This window comes from Triticum aestivum, chromosome 7B (assembly GCF_018294505.1).
Source record: "Triticum aestivum cultivar Chinese Spring chromosome 7B, IWGSC CS RefSeq v2.1, whole genome shotgun sequence".
NCBI lineage: Eukaryota > Viridiplantae > Streptophyta > Magnoliopsida > Poales > Poaceae > Triticum > Triticum aestivum.
In genome coordinates this window covers 21,430,988-21,444,777 of record NC_057813.1, presented here as the reverse complement: position 1 = coordinate 21,444,777, position 13,790 = coordinate 21,430,988, and the positions used below count along the sequence as shown (strand labels likewise).

Sequence of the window (13,790 nt, the reverse complement as noted above, 5' to 3'; positions counted from 1 at the left end):
GGTTGTACATGTACGATGTTGTTAATCAATGAAATTCTGTGGGTTCAATTTTTTTAAGAATAACCATCATAAAGATATATTCAGATTCTCATAGACAAGTCATATATTCAAGCAGATCAATAAATAAAATTGTAAACCGTCATAAAAATAGATAGAAAGTTCCATAGACAAGTCTCGTATTTAAGGCACAACATTAATAAATAAAATTATGAACATGTCTAGATTGCCTCTGAGACATCTTGAGTGTGGAGACTCAGATTGCCGGCCCGACGAGGCAGAGAATTCAAATTTTGGCACGGACTGTTGGACTAATATTTTTTTGTGACCGGACATGTAAAAAATAGCCATAGTTGCTTCTTTTTGGGTGTGATTGGGGACTGATGCGATCCGGCGCTCATGTTGTGATCAAACGGACTTGAATTTTAAATTGCCCGTATTAACGAACATTTAGGGGATAACTTTGGATGACCGGCTCTCATATTCGTATACGTGGACTGTTCTTCGGCGTTGGACAAGGCCTAGGGGCTAGGTAGGTAAAAATGGAGGGAGCACATAGCATTCACTTTGTGAGCTACCCATCGTCCAGTGGTCAAATCAGCGTTGCAGTCGCTCCTTCCCGTTCTGTTCCCCAGCGGCAGCAATAACTGGTCTCCCTTCGAGCGGCAGACACTCGACAGAGCCACAAAGGCGGCAGTTTGAAATTCAAAAAACCGGCACCACCACCGCCCGCCAGCCGAAGCGGGAGGAAGGAGCCTCTTCCCCGAGCCAACAACGTTGTAGCCTTCTCCTATTCCGTAGGATCTGATAGGCAGGACGTTCCTAAGCTCCAGGGAGCCCGTTGGGGTCTCTCCCTTTCCCTTATACATAACGTAAATCATCTCTGTGAGCTAATACAATCAGAATCAGTGTGAAATCCATCCCATAACTCGTCCCTCAAACCCGGCGCCCATCCTCCATCCTCCCCAACCGCGCCGCCTCATGTTCAGCGTCCAGTCCCCCCGCCCCCTGAGGGCTCGCGGCGGCGATGCGGCGGCAGAACGGGGCAGGGTGCTCCGCCGCGAGAGCAAGGTCGGGGCTCGGACGCGCGCCAAGCTGCGGGAGGCGGAGAGGTCGAGGAAGGAGATCGAGGAGCGGGAGCGGCTAGATGCGGAGGAGGCCGACTACCGCCGTGTTTGGGCGAAAGGTTCGGGCACTATTACTATCTGTGAAGTTGATTAGTCTCTGCCTATTACTAATAATAAACAAATAGATAGATTTAGGGCGCATCGTCTCGCCTACATGGTGCTTGTTCTTATTCCTCGCAGGATCATTTCCCCTTATTTTAACAAGAAATTTCTCTAAATAAAAGCATGTTCATCAAGTGTACACCGAGTGTAAACGTCTTGGGAATTTCAGAATCTTAAGGCCTTGTTTGGTACTAGGGTTTTTGAGGGGATTGGTGGGGATAAACCCCACAGGGATTGGGTCCCAATCCCTTCAAATCCCCATTTATCCCCAATCCACTAGGTAGGGGTAGTGCATTGGGTATTGAGAAAAATGCAGTAGAGTTTGGGGATTTGTGAGGAAATGTGGGGATGAAATGTGGAGTACACTAGAATCAAACGGTGTTTTGGGATATGTGTGGATTTAGGGGTTTGACCGGGATAATCCCCACCAATTCCCTAAAATACACTAGTACCAAACAAGGCCTAACTGCAAACAGAAATACTAGTAAAAGGTACTCCCTCCGGTTCATTGACTACAAACACTTTTCCTATTTTGTTCCAACAATAGCAAGTCAATAATTAGGGGAGAAATCAATCAGGGGCTAAATTGGTACTACTACTTGATCTATCATTGGTTCACCAAAAGAAGTGGACAGCTGCTAGCAATCTATGTTCTTTCTTCAAGCATGATACAGCCACATCCGTTTAGTGGTGTGCCTCTTGCTATTGTGACTTTCAACTTCTGCTTCTGGAATCTGAATATACACTGCTATACATGTTGCAGGCAATGAACTCTTCTACACCAGAAGATATCAGGAAGAAGCAGCTCACTATACCGAAGCTGTGAACAAGAATCCAAATGAACCTGCAGTAAGGATTTGGCTTACAGTGATTAAACTTTATATTCTATCTGAAGGCACCTTTAGCTCATTCGTTAAATTTGGTTCTCCGTTCAAGTTAGATGAGCCTCTGAATATTATAAATTCAGTCACATAACATATCATTTATGAGCTGTCTTGTTTGTTTTACATTTTACATCATTGACTGGAAGGCATGCTCCGGAGGGCATAATTTTTTATTGGCTCCCTGGTTACTGTAGTATTTTACTTTGATGATAGTGATACTTTTATGATTGGCCATCCAGGTGTTTAGAAACAGAGCTCAATGTCACATCTTTCTGGGAGCTCTGCCCCAAGGTCTGGAAGATGCAGAAAAATGTATTGAGCTGGATCCTACTTATTTGATGGGTTATCTCTGTAAAGCGAAGGTTCAAGCCCTGATGCAGAATTATCAAAGTGCTATGGCAACATACATAGAGGGTTTGAAGCGTGATCCAAACAGTACTATCATAATTGATGGCTTTAAGAGGTAGCATTCCAGTCCTCTGTTTGCCTTGTTGACATTATAACATGAACTGACATTTGTTTTTGTTGGACTAGATGTGTGACATGCATTGAGAAGTCTAAAGGCGGTGACGTTGGGAGTGTGGATTTAGAAGACATTTTGGTCAGTCTCTTCCATCATTATTTGTTTCTGTTTAATTTTTCCACACATATTTCTTGCATGGATGGTTCACCGTGACTGTGGTAATCCTTGTGCAACAGGAAACAAAGAAACTGTACCTTGACTGGCAATGAGAACCTTCTAATTAGTAGTTAAACTTTAAAAGGACCACTTAGAAATCTTAAACCATACTTATGGTGTACATGAAGCACAGCGCATTGAAAACCTGCTAATTAGTAGTTAAACTTTACCCCTTCCAAACAATCTGGTTGAGTTTTATTACCCCAAGTCACTAATTCTTTCCTCTCAATTATCCTAACAGAGAGATTGGCATTCAGTCATTTATTTGTCTAATGAACTTCAAAAGTACATGGAAGAAGTTGCGGTATTGAAGAAAGAAGCTTCTGATGAGCGCTTGAGGCGGATGGAATCTGAACAAACAGTAAGTTCATACCATGATGTCCTAAAAATTTTATAAATGATAAGCATTTATTTTTCAAAAAAGCTATCTTATCTAACTGGAGGGCCGCACTTGCAAAGTAGCCCTATTGGTTATGCGTGCACTCTCTAGCCATTCTTATTACTACAACTTATCTGGACTCGATGATATTTATGTCAAATGAAACCATATTAATCAAGCCATCTATCACAGATAAATATGAATGAAAGTGTGTGAATTCTGCAGGCCAGGACATCAGAGGCAAACCACCTGCAACGACAGAAAGAAACCGAGGAGCATCTTTCCAAAATACAACAAGAGTTGCAACAGGTTAAAGCACGACAGGATGAGGTTGCTAATGAGCTACAGAAAGCTAATAAGCATAATGAACATGCTCAAAATCAGCTTTTGGAATCGAAAAAGTTCCATAGTGAGGAACTTCAGAAGGCCAGTGAGCATAGTTTGAATCTGCAACATCAGCTCACTGAATCCAAAGAGCGGTATAATCAGCTTCAGTCCAAGCATGACGTCTTGCTAAAGGAACGAGATGCTGCACTCGAAGAGGTAGAAAAGTTACGCCGGAGAAGTGCAGCGATGCCCTGCCAGTTTTCATTAGCTGAACTAGAACGTGCAACTGAAAATTTCAGTACTTCAACGAAGTTCAGAGAATGTGGGGTTGCCTCTGTGTACCGAGGTGTCCTCCGGAACATGAAAGTTGCAATAAAGGTGCTGAGACACGATGGTCAAGGACGCTCACAGTTTGAACAAGAGGTAGTTCTACTGAACTCGCTCTGAAGTTTATTTTGCCTATGTCATGCTAGAAAAAAGTTGGTGATGTCTGCTTCTTTTCAGTCAAAGCTGGAACTTGAATAAATTAGTGTTTCCAAAACGACTAGTTGTAAATAATTGATTTTGTATTTATTTTGCAGGTTGCTATCCATAGCAGAGTGAGACACCCCAACCTTGCAACTCTTCTAGGAGCATGCAAAGAGTGAGCGATGCTTGTCTATGAGTCCTTGCCAAATGGTAGCCTTGAAGATTTTCTTTCATGTGAGGATAAGAGGCAAACTCTGACCTGGCAGATTCGCATCCGTATTATTGCAGAGATATGTTCAGCTTTGATCTTTCTGCATGAGAACAAACCTGACCCAATTGTTCATGGTGATCTTCAGCCTGCCAACATTCTCCTTGATGCTAACTTTGTCAGTAAGCTTAGTGATTTTGGCATTTCTCATCTGCCAATCCAGTCCAACAGCAAAAGCACCAAGCATCCCGTGGATGACCCTACATACAAGGACCCAGAATGTCTTGCCACTCAGAAGATGACACCTCACCCTGATGTTTATTCTTTTGGAATGGTAGTCTTGCATCTTTTAACTGGAAAGCCTCCTCTTGGTATAAAGAAGATTGTGGAGGATGCTATGGAGCAAGGTGACCTCAATTCTGTAGTTGATACCTCAGCCGGAGAGTGGCCTGATGTGCACATCCAGCAGTTAGCACACATTGCTCTCAGTTGCACTGAGCAAAACAGCAGGTACCGTCCTGTTCTTTCAGGCCAGCTCTGGACAGCAGTTGAGACCATGAGGGATGTTGCAATGTTATCTTCACAGTCATCTTCAAGTTTGGTGCAAGAGGAAAGCATCATACCGTCACACTTCACCTGTTCTATATCTCATGTGAGTAGAAAGGAACTCTATGCTTTTTCCCTATTCAGGAGCACATAAATACCCCCTCTGTCCCATAATATAAGATCGTTTTGCAAGCTAAAAATGACTTGAATGTGTCTTTTGTTTCGTCTATTTCTAGGCACTCGTGTGATGCTAGTAGCTCTCTTATCTTGTGACTAATCATCTTTTGTCATCATTTCAGGAAATCATGAAGGATCCTCAGTTGACAGCGGATGGAATCACCTACGAAGGTAATTCTATCCGGGAATGGTTTGGTAGAGGCAAAATCACATAGCCGTTCACCAACAAGCCACTTCAACACCAGGAGCTCATCCCCAATATCGCTCTCCGTTCTGCCATTCAGGAGTGGCTCCAACAGCACAGCATGGTGCTGTAATAATCTGCCTAATTTGCAAAGCTTTGTCCCAGCCGCCACAAGTATCAACACGGTGTGTCGGTGCCTGCTCCCTACCAAAAGCTTGAACCTGGCAGACAGAAGAGCAAGCATCCGTCAACTGCGTAGTACTAACTAGTGGTATGACCTTCTGTAGGTAAAATGCAGGGACTTTGCAAAAGGATCATTAGATATGTAGGCGATGCCTATGAAAAACTCTGCCAAAAAAGGACTGCGTGAACTAGTGGCCAGTGGAGTAGTTGCTACTCTTGTAGAACTACGGTTAAGTCTGGCCAAGCTAAGCTTCCAGCTACATGTACAAGTACTCAGCACGTGTATTGGAGTAACTCTTTAAAGCAGTCATGTTTTCTTAATCCATACATAGAGATTTTTCATTCCATTCATAAGTTGCTTGATTTTTTCCTTTAAATCCAAGTGACATTTTCGAGTCTTTTGGATCAACACCCAACAATCGTCAACTTGGAGTCGCAACCTATATTACTTAACCTATAAAGTAATGAGCCATCATTTTCCTAAAGTCGCACGTCTTTGTAAAGTGCAGTTTTGGGCTCGGTATTCTGCAATTTTAGGTGGCTGAGATTCTAAAAAGATTCAAGCGTCCGAGAATTAAGGGAAAAAATGTAACCATTTTGCTATTTCTTGGTTGGCTATAATTGCACACGTTTGGCACAAACTTGCACTCTATAAAAGTGCATGCCCTTTTTAGTGTCAACTCGTAAATTTTACTTTCACTCAGAACTATATGTTTGACTTAGTTCAGGCTTTGCTCTCTAAAACTTGGTGCGTTCGCCGTGGCCCTGACACTGCAATGCTGTTTGAAATGAACAATATATGATAAAGGTTTGCCCTTAATTAGCTAGGTGCTTTTGGTGCTGTAATGTTACTTATGCAAAGCAGAACAGAGAGCTGGGGCTGTCGTTGGATGTGATACGGTATCAGCCTATGTCGAACTCCACGGCTGATGTTGAGGCTGAGGTGGTGAGCGAGCCTCACTCACTCAACTCCATTGACTGTAAGCTTACTGATCTGATCAAGAATTGCCAAGAACAGAGTTAGCCTGTCAGTCTTTTCAAATTAGAGTGACAGTGAACAGAGCTAGCAGTAGGTTCCAAATTGCAAGGTTCTAAACTACAACAAACTGCAACTGCTGATGTGGTGTCAAAAGGTTTGCCTTTCATCTTTGGGGATGACCCGGAAACGACGAGATTGAGGGCCGGAGAAAGGCCGCCGAGGTTCACGCTGAAGCTGGCCGATCTGGTGAAGGGGTCGCTGGACTTTGTGGGCTACAACCACATTCCACACAAAGGATGGAAATTCCACTCTCATCAGATATTTGCCGAATGATACCTTCGCAGACAGTGGATCCATCGGCTTCAGTAACTGTCAGTTCCCCTCCCGTATCTTTGAAATTCAGACTCTTACGTTCTGCTGATGCGCCATTTGTGTATATATTCTCTGCATGCATTTCCAGCCTTCAGAAATGGGAGGCCGACTGGAGATCAGGTACTGGTTGAATGATACAGGAACATTTAGACTAACAGTTTTCTGCAGTAATGTTGCATTTGGGTTTCTGGACTTTACCTGCATGCATCATGACTGAACAATGCTCTTATTCGCCATGTGAGCACAGGTCAATTCAATATGGTTGTACATCGTTCCTCGCGGCACGAGCGTCAGCGTCCCAAATGGTGCGACCGCAGCGGCAGGCAAAACCGCGGCCATGGCACCCGAAAACTCTGCCATGGCAGCGAAACCAGTGACGCCTCCAGGAAACGCTTTCATTTTATTTTTTTGAGACAAAGGAAACGCTTTCATGGCAGCCAAAGGCGCTAGGGCCCATGGGGGCCCACTAGAGAGAAGATTGTGTCATTCGAAGGCCAGCTAGGATTCCACCACCAAACCGCAGGTTTGTGGGGCCCGAGTGGGTGAGGAGTACTTATGGAAGAGAAGAAAATGGAGAGAGCCATCCATGCTTAGATCAGGCAATGGCACGGCGGCTTTCCTTTTACCTTTCTGATCTGAAACTTGTATGTGAGGAGAGAACCATCCCTGTAATACACTATCTAGAAAGTGAGATCGGGAATCTAACATCATGGTATAAGAGACCACCTATCACCCTTCCCCTCGCCGTGGTCAAGCTGGACACATGCTGTCCGAAGCAGGCGCGTGGAGCCTTACATGCCACCAAGGATCCCAAGCTCCGCGGCTACCTCGATAGGGTGAACAATGACGTGACTGCTCGTGCTGACAAGATGAACAACGACGTCGACTTCATCTTGAAGGCGCTAGCGGCACAAACCGCGCGTATCAACGCTCTCAGTGCCTGGAAATTAGATCTCAATGTCCATTTCGCCAAGCTCGAGCTCTCGGTCTCATCGCTGCAAACCACACCACACCAACCCAACTCCGATTACAAGTGGACCGCCACCTTTTGCGCCTTCCTCATCGGCACACGACGAGCTCCACGTGCAATTCCGCCACGGCGTGCAGATCTACATCGAGGGGTCTCCCTCAATGACCTTAGAGTCACCGGCGACACCCCCAATCACGGGTATGACCATGATCCCTTCCCAAGTTCCCACCCCACTGTCCTGACAAGTTATGGCCACTTTGGGTCAGCTGTCGGCGTTCTGGAAACGGGAGTCCCCAGACTTGCCTGCCTGCGGCAAGGCTCAAGTGGGGGCCCAATGCAGCCCCGCTTCATCAGCTCGAGCTCAAGACCCTCGCGAGGGGCCAAGCCTCGCGGGGCGGACGACAGGGAGCTTCCTCAGGAGCAACCTCCTCAGGCGGGCTCGCGAGGAGGCGGAGAGATCAAGGCAGGGCACCTCCCGAGGGGTCCGTGACGCAAGCCATGACGATCGGAGGCCAGGCGGGTGCCAGGCGGGCGCCGGCCTGCGCAGTGTCCTTGTTTCCCTTTCGGTGCAAAGGGGGCAAGCACAGGCCAAGGCATCAGGCAAAGGTTACCGTTTCGGTGCGACAAGACCAAGACCAGCAGGACGGCAGGATGGAGGTCATCGTGGAGCCCAGGGCGGCGTCACCGTCGGAGCCTTTGGCAGCCGAAGACCAACTTTAGTCAGGATAAGTGTACTAGATGTTCCCCTTCAAAATGGCCAATTGTTGGCGCCCTTCCGCTCATTATTTGGGGAGAGGCCCAGGGCCTCGCTCTATAAATAGGGCTAGCCACCCGCAGGGTAGAGAGAGATAGAGAGAGATCTAGAGGCATTTGGAGATCAACAATCCAGAGATCAGCCAGAGAGAGAGAGAGAGAGAGAGAGAGAGAGAGAGAGAGAGAGAGAGAGAAGCGAGTGAACTCACCCAAGCAGTTCATCGTACCAGCTCAAGAACAGCCCCTCGCGAGGCTGTTCTCCCTTTGTACTTTTCACTATCAGCCCCTGAGGCAATCCACCACACCACACACTGGAGTAGGGTATTACACCATAATGGTGTCCTGAACCAGTATAAACCTCGTGTCCCTTGTGTGTCCATCTTTCTTTCTTAGATCTTTGCGAGACTTCGAGACGTGAGCTGGTAGGGGAGAGATCTTCGTGCGCACCCCAGTGTTCGAACCTCAAGGGTCTGCCGGAACCCGAAATCTGACATTTGGTGCGCCAGGTAGGGGTGCGCCGGAATCTTTCTTCCGCTGGTCGTGTCTGATCTTCCGTCGTGACCATGGCTGACGCTCGCCGAGCCCGCACCGAGCGTTAGGCTGCTCTCGCCACCCGCGTCGCCCAGACGGCGCCCGTCGGCGGACGCCCCCGTCGTTCTCCGTCGCCTGCCGCCAACGCCGCCACCGGCCCGGCGGGGAACGAGCAGCGAGCCTTATCCCTGCATCCTTCGGTGCGGTGCGATGGCCGCACCGCCACCCCGTCGCTGACTCCAGCCGGTTCGTCGTCTCGCGCCCGTCGCGCCCCCACGGACGCACCGCCCACTCCAACGACCGCTGCCGGTGCTGGGGCCAGGGGGCTCCGAGCCTTGGCCCCCGCTTTGCGACAGGCGCAGTGGCCGCCCAAGTTCAAGCCCGAGATGCCGCCGCGCTACGACGGCGCGGCGGACCCGCTGGTTTTCCTACTGGCGTACGAGGAGGCTGTCCTCAAGGCTAGGGGCGACGACAGGGTGATGGCCAACTGGTTTCCCATGGCCCTCACCGGCGTCCCGCGCATGTGGCTGGTCCACCTACCGACGGCTTTTGTGACCTCCTGGGAGGAGCTCCGCAGCCTCTTCCTCGCCCGTTACGACGCGCCAGCACCCCCGGTCCTCGCAGCTCTCCTGGGCGGCTCGCAGCCGCCGCCCTCGAGCCGCCACGTCAAGCCATTCACCCGCCAGATCGGTGTCGCCTCCAAGCGCCAGGGAGCTCCCCCAGGTTGGGTGGCACCCGAGGCCGATCTGACCCTCAACTCGGACGATCATCCCTCCAACCCCGCCGGTTCGGGTGCGCTCCCGATGCTGTGCACCTCCACCATCTGCCAAGTGGCCGTCACCAGGACCCTCATTGACGACGGAGCTGGCCTTAACGTGCTCTCAGCGGAGGCCTTTAGCCTCCTCCACGTGCCACCGGAGCGACTTCAGCCCAGCAGTCCCTTCTCGGGCGTCGGGGCCGTTCCACCGACTCCTTAGGGAAAATCCGCCTCCCGGTGACCTTCGGCACCTACGACAACTTCCGCACAGAGCTGATCGACTTCGACGTCGCCCCCATCGACCTCCCCTACAATGCCATCCTCGTCTACCCGGCCTTGGCCCGGTTCATGGCAGCAACTCACCCCACGTACAACCTCATGAAGATGCCCGGAAGCAACGGCGTCCTCACCATGTCAGGAGACACAAGAGATGCGCTGCAGGCACTCAAGCTCGCCTTCAAGATAGCCGCAGCGGCACAGCCCGCCAGCTCTGATGCCCCTGAGCCCAAGGGGGCTGCACCGGCCAAGAAGAAGCAGCTATTCACCCAAGACAAGGCGGAAACCAAGCAGGTGATGGTCGACGAGGACGGGTCCACTAACGCCACCTTTACCATAGGCGCCAACCTCGAACCCGAGCAGGAGGAGACCTTGGTGAAGTTCTTGCGCACGAACAAGAAGGTGTTCGCTTGGGAACCTAATCAGCTAGCAGGGGTCCCGAGGGGCGTAATTGAGCATCAGCTCAACGTGTGCCCCAACGTGCGCCCCATGAAGCAGAAAGCAAGGCGGCAGTCCACTGAGAAGCAAGCTTTCATCATCCAAGAGACCCGCAAGCTAGAGGCGGCAGGGGTTATTCGCGAGGTTCGCTACCCAGATTGGTTGGCTAACCCGGTTGTCGTGCCAAAGAAGGGAGGAAAGGAACGCATGTGTGTCGACTTCACCAACCTCAACAAGGCCTGCCCGTAGGATCCATTCCCGCTTCCTTGCATCGACCAAATCGTTGACTCCACCACTGAGTGCGACCTGTTATGCTTCCTGGACGCCTTCTCGGGCTATCACCAGATCAAGATGGCAGTAGAAGACGTGGAAAAAACGGCTTTCCTGACCCCGTGTGGAGTGTACTGCTATACATGCATGCCGTTTGGGCTGCGCAACGCATGTGCGACCTTTCAGCGGCTGATGCACATCGCCTTGGGTCGGCAGCTCGGGAGGAATGCTGAGGCTTACATTGATGACATTGTGGTGAAGTCTCGGGAGGCGAAAACCCTGATACAGGACTTGGAGGAAACCTTCGCGAGCCTCAATGAGGTGGACCTGTGGCTCAACCCGGAGAAGTGTGTGTTTGGAGTCCCCTCGGGCAAGCTCCTGGGCTTCCTCGTATCCCACAGGGGCATCGAGGCCAATCCGGAGAAGGTCAAAGCAGTCGAGGACATGAGCCCGCCGAAGACCCTCAGAGAGATGCAGAAGCTCACCGAGCGTGTAACCGCGCTAGGGAGCTTCATCTCCAAGTTGGGGGAATGTGCACTGCCCTTCTTCAAGCTGATGAAGAAGAAGGGCCCCTTTGAATGGACTGAAGAGGCCAACAAGGCGTTCCAGGATCTCAAGAGGTACTTAACCAGCCCTCCGGTGATGGTAGCTCCGCGTCCTCGAGAGCCCCTGGTGCTCTACCTTGTAGCCACCCCCTACTCCACCAGCGCAGCCCTGGTGGCGGTTAGGGAGGAGCGTCGGGCCAAGGCCGCAGCAACCGTCCGGGTCGAAGCAAAGCAGAGCCAGGAAGGCTTCACGGAGACCGCGACCGCAGCCGAAAAGGATCAGCCGCAGCAGGGGAGCACACCCGAAACAGAAGAGGCCCCTCCAAGCGATCAATCGCTGGAGGCTCCATTGTCGGTGTCAAAACCGGCGGATCTCAGGTAGGGGGTCCCGAACTATGCGTCTAGGCGGATGGTAACAGGAGACAAGGGGCACGATGTTTTTACCCAGGTTCGGGCCCTCTCGGTGGAGGTAAAACCCTACTCCTGCTTGATTAATATTGATGATATGGGTAGTACAAGAGTAGATCTACCACGAGATCAGAGAGGCTAAACCCTAGAAGCTAGCCTATGGTATGATTGTTGTTCGTCCTAGGAACTAAAACCCTCCTGTTTATATAGGCACCGAAGAGGGTTAGGGTTACACAGAGTCGGTTACAATGGTAGGAGATCTACATATCCGTATCTCCAAGCTTGCCTTCCACGCCAAGGAAAGTCTCATCCGGACACGGGACGGGGTCTTCAATCTTATATCTTCATAGTCCAGGAGTCCGGCCAATGGTGATAGTTCGGCCATCCGGACACCCCCTAATCCAGGACTCCCTCAGTAGCCCCTGAACCAGGCTTCAATGACGACGAGTCCGACGCGCATATTGTCTTCGGCATTGCAAGGCGGGTTCCTCCTCCGAATACTTCATAGAACAATTTGAACACAAGGATAGTGTCCGGCTCTGCAAAATAAGTTCCACATACCACCGTAAAGAGAATAATATTTACACAAACTCAATCTGCTGACGTATTCCGTGGCGTGACATCACACCACGGTCAAGCCTTTATTCGAATCGTTTTTACTGTCCCACCTCAGCGCGTTTAGCGAGGTGGTTTCCTTGGCACGTCTTGTCAAAGCAGAGATCGTGTCCCCTTATTCCGGGATCCTCATCAATACGGGAGTGGGTAACCCAATCGTGCCCATTGGCACGTCTCCTCTATCGAAGGCGAGTCCCGGACGGTCACGGGGAAGGCTCTTGGTATTCAACCTCTTTATAAAGAGACCAAGGCTCCACTTCTTTCTTTCAATCTCAATCGAATCCACCCCTCGCCTCGAGTTCCAACACCCAAAGCTCCAGATTCAGGCGCTTCGGACCTTCGATGATGTCCTGCTCCGACCTGCAAGGCCGGTGGATGCCTTCCTCCGTTACGGAAGAAGACGTGCTAAAGCTAAGAGATGCCAGGTATCTAACCGGCGAAATTTCGCATAGGCTGCCTGCCCGAGGGCAGGTTATTCCCACTCCCAAGCCTGGCGAAAGTGTGGTGTTCGCGTCACTTTCTTCGGGGGCTAGGCTTCCCGACGGACCCCTTCGTGAGGGGGCTCATGTTTTATTATGGGTTGGAATTTCATGACTTGGATCCGGAGTCCATCCTCCACATCTCATCGTTCATTGTCGTATGCGAAGCCTTCCTCCGCAGTACCCCTCACTTCGGATTGTGGCTCAAGACCTTCAAGGTGGAGCCGAAGATGATCAAGGGGCAGCAGGCAGAGTGCGGAGGGGCTATTATAAGCAAAAATGCTGATGCTCTATGGCCCGAGGGCTCTTTTCAAGAGGAGCTCAGCCTATGGCAACAAGAGTGGTTTTACATCACAGCTCCCAGGGGCACCAAATGGGTGGCGCCACCTGCCTTTCGCTCGGGTCCTCCACCGCGGCTGGCGTCATGGGTCAATAAAGGACTTGACTGGGGGTCGCCCAAGGATGTGCCCCTGTTGCAGGGCCACATTCAAGACCTCCTGGAGAGAGAAATTACTCTGGTCGTAGTAGCGCAGGTCATGCTGATTCGTCGCATCCTGCCCTACAAACGTCGCCCCCTCCGCCTGTGGGAATTTAACCTGGAGGGACCACGAGCTCTCCAACATTTTATGGGCGCGACACCCGTGGAGATGTACAAGCTTCTCTTCGGATCACAAGCAATGTGTCCGGACTTGACCGAGGACGCAGGTCTGAGCTACAATCGCCCGGATACTCAAGTAAGTAGCCCTGTACCCGGACACGCTATCTCATATTTATCACGAACTTACCCTTTAAAAGAGTTGTTCCTTGAACAGGAGTGGATAGCGAAAGCAAAGTTAATCAGGTGTCCGGCCCCCCTCCCTGAGACCACGCTGGATCCCGTGTTAACCAGGATGCTGGAGGTTGCGCCTTCGGAAGAAGGTGAAGGGGGGAACAAGGAAGCTACCGTCTCCGTGAAGGAGGCTGTCAGGGAAGGAGGGATCGAGAATCCCTCCATCCAAGGGAAGAAGAGGATCGCCTCTGAAGACCCGGAGATCATGGTCTCAAAGCGGGGGAAGAAATCTTCGTCAGAGGGTCCTGCGCCGAGAGATGCCTCGGCCGCATTATGCCCTCAAGGGGATCAGCCCTCCACCGAGCCG

General features: G+C 50.5%; 1 pseudogene; it reads left to right on the top strand.

The window, feature by feature from the left end:
- Positions 1-725: 725 nt before the first annotated feature.
- Positions 726-5,582, top strand: LOC123158108 (U-box domain-containing protein 70-like; annotated as a pseudogene).
- Positions 5,583-13,790: the final 8,208 nt, after the last annotated feature.